Genomic DNA, 12,268 nt, shown 5'->3' with positions numbered 1-12,268 from the left:
ATGACTGATATACCCAGAATTCCTTTCTCTCTTTCTGGAGGGAGGTGTCTGAGTGTGAGGACGGCATTGTATGTAGCATATAAAAAGGCCTCACTTGAAATCCATCGCCCCTAAGCGCACATATGCATATCTAGATGACTACAGCTACACACATGTGCACGCATATACACACACACACACTGGCTGTCTGTAACCTCTACTAAAGCGGGAATGTCACAAAGCAGCCTAGAGAGGATCAGTGGATTGGGCCTGTGTGTTCACGTTGCCCTCTCTGCTAGTCTTTTCACTTTTGTTTCCATACATATCAAAGCATTTTTCCGTTCTTTTGCCCAGCCTGCTAATATGACACATTGCCGTTTATACTGATTTGAATAAGTGGATAAGGACCACAAAGGCCCACACAGAATAGGGAATGACTTGAAACTCTTTCATCGCCCGCTGAAAAGGACATTGTTACTGTCCGACCTCACCGCTGAGTTCCAGAGGCGTTTCAACGGCGCAGGGAGATTACGGGCGACGAAAGAATCCACTTAACACGTTTTGTTTTGTATTTCTATCTTTTCTTCTCCTCCTATTTGCTCAGGGGCGGACGTATGAAAAGGAGAAATTATGCGCAAATGGGATTGCTGTCTATCTGTTGCAGCCAGGTATTGGCGCACCATGACTTCAAAGGCCACTGTGGAGCTTTGAAGTCTAGCTCGAAGAGAGACACCTGTGTTTTTTTTTCTCTCTTGTTGTAATAATTGTTCAACACACTGATACTTAACACCCCGCCGAATGACGGGCTCTGTGAACATGACAATAGGTTTGGGTCACAAAGTCCTCATATCCAATGAGGTGGCAGAGGGAAGAACACCAGGAACACCAAATGAGACCTTACTGAAGCGATTATAAAAGGCAACTCCCCAAACACTGGCCACTGTTGAGAGTTACTCCTCAAATATACCCTCAATGAAAATCTGTGATATATATTTAAATTGATTCAATCCAGTGGCAATTTTGCTGTCTGAGATTCGTAGCTCTGAACAGGATTAGCTCATCTTTGAGACTCACAAATGGCTGTTGGGCCAACAAATGGACAACACGCTTATTAACAACAGTTTACTGGGCCATTGGCACAATTGCTCTCCAGGTGCTTTGCAAATTGTTTTATGCTAGAAGCTTATGTTAGCACTGGTCTGTGGCATTGCTTCCGTGGGTATCCTTTGCCTTTCCTTGTGGATTTGCCTCAAATGCTAAAGTATTTCCAAACACGCCTGCTGGTTGGGAATTAGTTCAACCTGCAAACCTCCTAAGAACCAGTTTGCTTTTCAAAGGGCTAAAGAGCCATCGTAGAGTCACGTCATTATATGACTGTATCCGATTGCGAACAACTGTGGCGGACCATATCGACTTTTACAAGTATTGTTCCTGGCTTTGCGATTACACTCGAGAAGAAAGGTAATAATCTACCTCTGAACATATGCTGCTAATGTTTTAGTTAGCTATCTAGCTTCAACTACGCTGGTATTGATCCACAGTGAAGATCTTTTGTTTTTTTCTTCTGTGGATGAATTAGACTAGACGCTGTTTTTTATAAAAAGGTAGTCATAAGGTTTTAGTTGTTCCTTGGTCACGATAATCCCACCCCCAGCGCTAAGCGGCTCTTTGTTCTAGACCAGTAAAGTGTTGGTGCCACTCTTGAGCCAGTTTTCCTGGCCAGGAGCCAGTACCGGAGCCAGTACCTGAGCCAGTACTTTGGCTGTTGAATTGTAAAGAACTGGTTCTAGAATAGGCACTGACTCCAAACTGGCCCTCCAAATGTCTTTGTGGAAAAGGGGTATTTGTTAACCAAACCTGATCGCAGAGTCACTGCTTTTGCAATCTTAATCATCTTACACCATAACAAAACAGACAAAACAGTGTGAATGAGATGAGTGATGGAAAGAAAGCACTGAGTGAGTGAGTGAGTGAGTGAGTCACTGAGTGAGTGAGAGGAGGTGGTGAGATGAGGCGGAGTTATGTGGGCACTGTAGCTTGTACCGATATTTTGATAATGCAGTGAAATGAGTATCGAAACAGTTTCAAATATTCATAATCTATGTATTTACATATTGATATTTTTGACAACGCTTTAGTCATCAGACACCTTCTGCTATCATGAGCTATGTGTAAAAGCTGTGTGATAAGCAGGTTATCAAAAAAATCCATCAGCATACAGGGCTGCTGTCTGTGCATGTATTTTCTCACTCTTAAATATTCAAGATGTCCTGAGGCAGTCATGTCGTCAAAGGGTTTTCTATGTGAAGATGATGGGGTATTACCCAGTAGAGCAGGGCTGACTCAGTTGATCTGGAGCCATACCTGTGACTTTTCAGCCTTGCCCATAAAGACAAAAATAAAAAGGTATTATGTTCATGACCTTAAGCCAAGCTAATGCACCCCACCCCTCTCAATTAAAATGTCTCAAAGCATTTCTCACATTCTTTCTTCTGTCTCCCTGCCTCATCTTCTTTTCATACGCTGTATCATTATCCAAAGGGCCTTACAGTACTAAAAGTGCATGCATTTTTAGTATGGGTGGTACATGTTCAAACTAAAGCCCTGCAGAAATAAAACCATCCCGCCTTCCCTTGTGTTTTTGCTAAACCACACACTCGAACTGAGAGACCTTTCCTAAGACAGTCTCATAAGATGCTTTAGCTTTACTATTTAAACTCAGCATTTGGGTTCACCCCAGCACATCATTTTTATAAATTTCTCATGGCAAATGCACCAACAAACAGCTCTCTGCTTCCAGATTCAGCAGACGCATAGCAACATTAGCATTCAGTTGGTGTCATGGTGACCTGATGCATGAAAGTCCAACATTCATCCTGCTGCTCACTGTAAACACAGGCTTTACAACAGAAATTCTACCACAAGCAACACCTTTAACAGAGTCATCTGATTGAATTTTTAAAAAGTAATATATTGATTAATGCAGGTTTAATACTGAGTAATTATTAATATTAGGCAACATCTTATGGCAAAATAACTTAAACCAACTTAAACAAATATTTCCTCGTTATTTTAATGCAGGTTTTACCTCATGTTGTTGTTCTCAGATAATATTATACTCCTGCAGAACCAAAAAAATCTATTATGCTGGCTCAATGAGATTCCATTATGATACTGTACTGTGCTGACTCTGCACAGCATTTTCATATTTCCCTATGATGCATTTTAACATAGACGGTGTAGAATTATTAAAAATACATTTTATGAAAAATGTCAGAAAATTGGCTTAAATCGAGAGAAAAGAGGCAGAGCAGAGTGGGTGCCAGCGGATAATAAAACTAGAGACCACCTTGCAGTAGACCAGCACCAGCCACGACACTTAACTGAAGTATGTGGTGCAATAGAAGACATGACATGAGAGAAGTGAGTTCACCAAAACAGGTGAACTGTTTTGCACATTTTTTGACCGTCCTTACATGCTCAACTTTTACCCCATGCTAATATTGACATATAGAGTGTATGTGTGGCTAAAATATTTGCTCGTTTGATAGAATGAATGTACAATATTAAACACGATACAGTTTGCCTGTTCCGCCAAACTCACTTCTCTCATGTCATGCGTGCAATTGCACCATACACACCGATTTGGCGTTGCAACTGGTGTGATCCCATCACAAGATGGTCTCCTCTCCTTAGAGTGGACGGAATGATTGAAACTGGGATACAGAGATCCATGACTTCAATGTGAACCAGGGTTGTATAGTGGGTAACCAATGGCACCTTCCCTACCCCCTACTTCTGGCACCCTTGCTTGGTCCACACCCATATTCACAGGTGGCTTTCATTTTGATTTTTCCCACACAACTGTAAACTGTCGTGACTTGCACTTCGTGACTTGCACTTCGTGACTTTGTCATGGTGATAGAATCTGTCCACACACATACTTATTCACACTTGGCAAAGTATACTCAAAACCACTTACAGTTCCTGCTATTATTGGTATCTCCTGGATCACATTTTTCCATGATGATACACAGACAAACAATACCAGCTATGCTGTCGCAGCCGGAAACAAATTCTCTTCCTTTTTTTTTCTCATTACCATGTTCTCACTATCTCTTTGACTTGGGTTCACATTTTGACAAAACAAGGATACATTAATTATTATTAATAACAAAAAAAAATCATCATTATTACAGGTTTGAAAAAGATTGTAATGGAAACTGTATTTTGCTATAGCTTGAATTCATCTAGACAAAGTTGAGGATTAATGATGAGTGTACACATTTATCCTCATTCCTATGAAATTTCAGTATCCAAATAATCTAATTTTACCTCACCTCCAAATATTTTATGTAGATATAAAATTTCATGTTCTTGTTTTTTGAGTCAAAGCCCAGATTATTTACATTTTAAGACCTTCTCCTCATTCTGAAATTTTATGGGACCAATCTGCCATTACACAGGTATCCCATCCTTAGACCTGTAAAAGAGCACGGCAGGCCAGCAGCATCAGCAGCATGAATCTACAATGTGGTTTCCGAGCGGAGCAATAGGAAGGCTCCAGCACAAAGAGAAGCTCTGTTTCCCCACTGATGAGCCAGCACAAACTGCCAGTCCCCTCACTGAATCATTCCCCTAGTAAATGTCCTTCACCATCGGCTTTTATGCAGCACAGCTCCCTCGCCCAGACTTCAGGCACTGTAAACGGCAAGCAGGGTCAGAGTAATTGAAATCATTAATCGTGTTTTATTCCACTTTGGGGCAAAGTAAGCTTGAATTGGAAAGAGGTAGGTAATGGCTTTGGATAATGTACCAGTCTTTGAAGGAAGCGAATGAAACAATATTGAGTTGTATAGACTATTGAGTTTCAAAGGTGGACTACTTGTAGATCATGTACTATTATGCTGTCATAATAAAATCATTGATTTATCTTTTGGAATTAATCTCATACTGTGTTTATTTATCACATAAAATTTCAGCCACAAAGACATAAAAAGACAGAAGAACACAGTCACCCTTTTACACACTCACATACACCTTGGTATCTTTTGTTATCAAAGTAAAAATGTACAGCAAAGGAAAATGAAAGACCAATAGTGAAAATTGAACAATGAAATTGTTGACGGTGACAGTGAACTACAGCAGCCAGGCTGACTGTATAAAAGCCACTGTGATGTCACCCCTGGTTTGTGGACTACTGTTTTGAAGCTTCGAGTTTGGCATTTATTTATTTTTTTGGTGCCAGAAGTGACAAACGGCATAGCAAATGCTATTCTATGTGCTAATGCTATTGCTAGCTAGCTACCTCGGTTAACACAAAATGTACTTACCAGCAAAAATTATGTAGCCAAATAAAGCATACCCTGCTTTCTTGTCTATTTTCTACGCTAAAAGAGAACATAATTTACAACATAAACCTCATGCTGTATTGAAGGAGTCTTGAAACTAGTTATACAATAAACTCATTAGGAAAATGTTTGATATTGTAATAAACCAAGTGAGAACATTTTCTCATAGACTTTATACATTTTTTTGCAACCAGCATGAGCTTCAGTACCATTACAAAGAATACAGGTTTAACACACTATCACCTTTCCTGCCTTCACTTTTTCAAACCCAGAGTCTGCATCCAGTTCTTTCCTGCAGTCTGTACACTGAACCCACTTCAGACTGGAGCACAGTATTCCTTGCTGTTTGACAAAGGTATTTCCAGGAACCAAAACTAGGCAGTTTTCCCAATCAACAGACTTTTTTTTTACAGAAAATAACCCAAGAACAATTAAAATACAGAAACGATCATTCACTCATGATTAAATGTTTTTTTCCCATTGCCTGTGATGTTGTATTTGTGTCATATTGACCTTTGTAGGATACACCATGATCACAGTATCTGAATCAACAAATCTTAACCATAATCTATTTGCATTTAACCTTGTGTCACTTCCCACAGGTCACAACAGATGAATACTATCATATGTCTCTGGACCAGACAGGGTTTAAGTTCAAAGGTGACCGTCTAGTTGATTCTGTGTCCGTAGAACAGAACACCCTGGGGTGCAAAGACATAACATTTCTTGTACCCCTGTGGGAGCTGAGCCGCTTGATGACCTCTGACGCCACGCTCCCAGTTCGGCTATGACCTCGTGATGTCCCCCCACTGGTTCAGACAGGCCAACAATGTCAGCTTATGTCTGACCTGTCTCCACCTCAGCCTGCTCGAATTTCAACATCGATAGAACTCTGGATGAGGACTCTAAATACGGTGGCCCGTTCATTTCCACGAAAGCTGCTGACCATGCACAAAAAAGTTTGCTCTGTCCCTGACCATAGCACGTGCTCGTTATCATCTTTCTCTGCCTTTGCCTGGCTGACCACCCTTAGGAATGAAAGAAAGTATTATTTTGATGCAGCGTTTGGAATATATTGAGCATAATGGTTTTGTGTTGTCATGTTCTTAAGCTGACCCTCTTTTGGCTAGGTCTCACTTGTCAGAAAGACTTTAATCTGTGACAGTTAAATAAAGGTTAAATAAATATTAAAAATAATTTGAAAAGATTGTAATGATTCATTGAATGGGTTTTAAATATGTGTTAATACTTTTATTTATATGTATTTCTATGTTTTTACTTTAACTTGTGTTTTTACAATATTTTTGCAATATATTTTGTAATAATGTAGGTCTTTCAAGATTCAAATGGATATATGGCCATTTCACACCACTTTTAACACTTGTAAATTAGAGCAGGTCCAGACAACATACTCCTGTACTCTTTAAGCTCAGAAAATATGAAGTATATTCTTTAGATTTGAATGCCATTGTGAGAATTATTTTAAAAATTCTGCAGTGTTGAATACATCGACAGTATTTGGGACCAAAAATCATAACCTGAGCTTCCTTACTTCCAGCTGGGAGCAGAAGAAGCAGATGAAGTGGCACCAGGCTATTGCTTTTGGCTCTTGTAAAAAGACTGGGAGAGAGGTGGAGGGAGATCACATGGAGGCAGGAGTTATCTTCACCAGTTTGTTTTATTTGTGGCTCACATGAGACAGCCAAAACAGACTGGGGCTAGGCCCAAGACCATTGAGTAGCTATGCTGCTTCCAGGAGGTATGTGCCTTTCAACTGAGCTGAAGAGCTTCTATCCCTGCCTTTTATCCAGGAATCCACTCACTACCAGAACAAAAGCAAAGAAAGTCACAATCAGTAAAGGCATAAAAATATCATTTATATGTGGAAACGATGTCTAATCGTTATTTATTATCTATTTATCCCAATTTATGAATCTTCATGACATAAGTTGTTTTGGGTTCTTTTAAATGACAATTCTCTGAAACAGTGAAAAACCCTGTGAATATGACCAATATATTAATGGTTGAATTAAATCTGGCTTATCCCTTTACAATGCCAATGATGGCAGTACTCATGCTCATATGACTACTGTTAGCAGGTTAGCATGCTAAACTCCATGTATTCCTTATGCTAAATTGGCCTCAGGCTTCTCTCACATACCATATGTGCACAGCTGATTTATAGCTAGCTGTACTGTAACCTCCAAATACCATCCTGAATCAGTCGAATGGCTGAGGTTCGTTCCACTGCATATTGATGCTGACAGTGTTTTTTTAAATATGAATATGCCGGATACCTAAATAAACAATGTTTCTGCATACATTTCCAGTGTTTTTGTCATTGGTTCTCTTATTTTATTGATTACCACAAAACCCACAAGACTGAGATCGTAATACATCCTTTTTTGATGTTCACACTTGTCTTTAATCTTTAATTCCAACAGAATTATGAGATGCTACTTGTAAAACTTATACTTAATAGCTCTGCGGTGAGTTTGGGTGTGTTTTGATTACCAGCTGGAGGCACAGAGAGGATGTGGTTCCATCCGCCTGTTCCAAAGCAGGTTGATTGCCTCGGGACAGGGCAAAGCATGTCTGCACTGTGCCGCTGTGTGGCATGGCTGGGCAAGCTTTAAGCGCTAAATGGAGATGGAATGGGATTGCTTTTCCTCCCAGCATGCCAGCTGGCGCACCTGTTCTTATCAGGTTAACTGGCTTAGGACAGGTTAGATTGTGCTCACTCACTGACACAGCAGGGTGAGGCAGAGAATGACAGTGACTTCTGTACTGAAGTTTTTCTTTTTAGTCATCAAAACAGTTTGTTTTTTGGTTTTTTTCGTGTGTCTTTGCCACATAGCTTTGTTCAAATGTCATGTATTTACATGTATGACAATTTAATACATACTATAATAATACACATGACAGTGGGAATCAAGACCAGGCATAAGGCGGCACACAAAGCATTCTTGCATATCAAGTTTATGTCACGCCCACCTCCAGGTTTGCATCCAAACACAACACAGTTAAGAAGATCACTCATCCTTGATCCTTGTATATGCCCGTGGTATTAACTCTTTTTTTCAATTTTCTGTTGGCGAGGTTTGAGTTTCTTTTGTTCTCAGACATCAAAAAGTGTAATCATCTAGGTTTTTTTGTTTTTACAGGACGAAAGACAAGGTTGACATTTCATGCAAGGAAAGCTGAACCAGCTACGTGTCCTTAAGAAAGGTTATGTATCCCATATTGACATGCATATTTTGCCAAATTGCCCACAATTTCCTGCTCACTGTTTTTTTTTGTTCTTTAGTCCACAGTTAGCGGGTTAAAAATGACAGTGTGCAGTAATAAAGGATAATATGACTTCAGACAATGGCGCAATAAAAATAAATGAAACTATAACTTCACTTCAGCTTGATTAAATTCTACAGATTGATGACACATGCTCATATTGCCAAATCCTCGTCCGGAGGAGCACCCACTAACCTCACCAACTTTCAAATCTCACACAAATTAAGTTTAACTTTCACTGATCTTAGGCGAATACAAACGATCTTAAAAGTGTGTTTAAAAAGAGATTCAATCTCTCACAAGGTTAACGTTTTTTTATTTTTTTTAATGCTTACCACTGATGAACCCCATCAGATTCTAATGAATTTCCTCCAAAGTAACCCGAATCGCCTTTCTTCTGAACGGCGATTATATGACTAAACCTCTTCCAAGAGGTGTGTGAACCCATTTTGTGGCCTGATTGAAAGCTATTCATCACAGTTGGCAGTCTCCTCACTTCTGTGCCATGCACGTACAAGTGCCACGTCTCAGCCCTCCGCAAGAAGGTTCTTACATTTCAGAATAAAGCATAACGGTCCATGCCTGTATTTACTGCTCAGGGCAAGTTAGAGGCCTTTTTAGCTTTCATGTGGTAAACACTCAGAACTCAGGAAGTAAATACAAACTAGGGCTGAGTTTTTGTGGACGTGTCGATGGTGACAATATCTGTCTCTGGTCACATCAAGTTGCAGTCTTCTCTCTACATGTGGCATGTTAGAAGTGCTATGTTAGAATAAAATGCCTGGAAGTTGTTATTTTGAACTGATCGGCAAGCCAGCTGAATAGGAGTGGTTACCTCGATATAAGCTTCAAGGTTAGTGAGCAAGAGAGCTGTATGGAAATGTGCAGAAAAAATTGTACGTATACAGAAACTTCCTTTTAGATAAGGAATGTTATGAATGTAGGAAGCATTCAGGTGACCACGCTGTCACATTGCATGAAATGGCGGTAAGAGATACACAGAATTAGAGATATACAGAGTGTGCAGTGTGTTTCCTGTAGGCTACATTGATAGCACGCACGCTTAATTTCCCCAGTCATGAGTTTGTTTTCTGCAGGGAGGATGGTGGAGGAGGGCTCGGGAGGAGACAGTCTGTGGAGGAAGAAAAGCATGATCGAGGGAATGAGCAGCATGGCTTTGTAATAAACCTACAGTACGTCATAATTTCTCACCAGGGCTGAACTCCGTTTTAGCAAACATGACCGCTCTTTGACCCTCAGAGCAGGGGGGCAGATGGCCATGAGGATTAAAGTGAAGGCAACAGAAGAGGGGGATGCGCGGAGAATCAAAGAGGAGGCAACAAAAGTGGAGAGTAGTGAGAAATTAGCGTCCCTTTTAGAGGTTAGCTGTGTTTTTTTTCTTCTTTTCTATATGCCATAACAAAGACATATTACCATAATCACCGCTTCTCCACTATCATCAAATCGATTCAATTCCCCTCCGCTCTTCTCAAAGTCCTTTGGGAGAAACATCAGTATCTTTGTGCTCAAGGTGAGCCGTGTGCACTTTTGTGTGCAGGAATGCATGTTTTGTGCGTCCATATAGAGTGTGCATGTGTGTGTGTGTGTGCGTGTATTCGTGTGTATCTATGCACGCCGTTTTTGTGTGTGTGTGTGTGAGCATGGAGAAAATGTTCCTTGGCAGAGGCAATAAAGTCCAGCAATAATCACTAGTCCAGGGAGGTGTGTGTCCTGAGGAGAAATTGGCTCAGCCAGTAACCACAGCCACATTATCTCAAGTACACACAGCGGCAAGTTAACAGTGAGAGGATTGAGCTTTTGACCAGAGGGTCGGCAGTTCGAGCTGATTTGGAAAGTCTAAACAGGAAGGTGCACGAGGTGTCTGTTTGCCTCTCAAACTCACCCTGTCATTACTGTTTTTCTGCCCTTGAGCAAGGAGACGTGACCCTCTAAGTGCTATAAGTGGAGCGATTTAGCAGCCAGTGGCACAAAAATAATGCACGTGGGTCAGCTCTTATATGTGTGTATGATATTTGAAACTAATAGGACAAATCTATCCAATAAAGAGTTAGATAAATAAATAAATATTTGCAATCCCAGCATTTGGGATATTGTTATTTAAATAACAAGTAAGTTGTGCTCATTATCAGGGTCATACTTGTATTATGGGTGTCAACTAGAAACTGTTCAAATGCTTTAACCTTCAAAAACCACATACATTTTTCTCATACTGTCATTGCTTTGATTGCTGCAGGACCTCTATTCACTGTCTGTCTGAACGCTCCGTTTTAGTGCCTGTGTCTTTAAGGCCCCCCTCCTGAGAAGCCGAGTCTGCTCTGATTTGTCAGCTCTCACAGGCCCGAGCATGCACTGCCGGCCGTGGTGCAGGATCAGCTCTGCTTTTGCTTTTGCAACCGCAGCCATGCTTAGGGTATGACTGAGGACGGTCACTGTTTAGATTTGACACCACAGCCTTACAGAAGTCGTGACGTCTCGTTTCCTGGCAGAGCTTCTGTGCAAATTGGATGTTTTGATACTTTCACAGTATCTCTAAAGCACTTGAACCTTATTAACAATCAAAAAACACATGGATATCTCACCCTCTGTCAAATTCAATTAAATCAAACGTTCACCTAATCAGTTACTACATTAAACACGTGGTGTGATAAACAAAGGTGGATATTTTTTACGCTTTAATTTCCATGCAGGTACTGCAAAGGCAATTCTGTAGCTAAATCCGATATATTCAAAGAACACTGGGAAAAATGAAATTAAATAGAAAATAGAAAATGTTACCCTTTGAATTGAATAATGCACCATATTGAATTTACATGTGTGCCACCATTGAAACCATTCTGTAAGGTGCAGGTGCTGCTCCTTTTCAGCTCAGTAGAACATGGTGTGCCAGGAAAAGAGATAGCTTTTGGATTGTGCTGTGTCTGTGCATGTCTTCCAACTGTCTGCCGTGCCTCTCAGCCTATGTGATGGTTTTTATCACATCACACGGGACCACTGGAGCATGTGTGGTAGGAGGTGTTCTTGTATTGTTGTTGTCAAGCATGTCTTGATTTTTTTTGAACCTGCCGCTAATCCTTTTTTCTGCTCCAGTCAGGGAGGGATGATGTTCATATGTCAACACAGCAAAACCGGCTCCTCTGAAGACACGCATACTATTTGCAGCCGAGTATGAAGACACGAAAGTAAACAAGAACAGCCCGAGGTATGACCCCACACACACAGTCACAGACACAGACAGTGGTCACAGCTCTGGTACAGGTGCAACCATCTGAAGGACCCAGAAAAATCACGACCAGTGTCGTTGAGTTGAGCGCAGATGATGTCAACTGTAATGCCACACTTATTGTTGTAAAAGCTACAATAGCTGAAAATCACTGGCTTTGTAATTAAAGCGTTCTCTGTAATTGCACTCCAATATACTCTATCGAGTGTAGGATTAAGGGTAGAAGGATTAAGGGTAGAAGAGAAGAGTAGAACAAGCATCACTGCTGTTACAGCCAGCAAGTCTGACATTTTCTCCCTCTTCTATCAACACTTGCAACTAGAACTAGATAATAGTGCTTCACAAATGAGCACATTCTAGTCTTATTATAGAAGATGAGTTTATGGGCAGCCTTTGAAGTGTGGAACAT

Source organism: Pagrus major, chromosome 11 (genome assembly GCF_040436345.1).
Source record: "Pagrus major chromosome 11, Pma_NU_1.0".
NCBI lineage: Eukaryota > Metazoa > Chordata > Actinopteri > Spariformes > Sparidae > Pagrus > Pagrus major.
Note: the sequence above shows the minus strand (reverse complement) of the source record.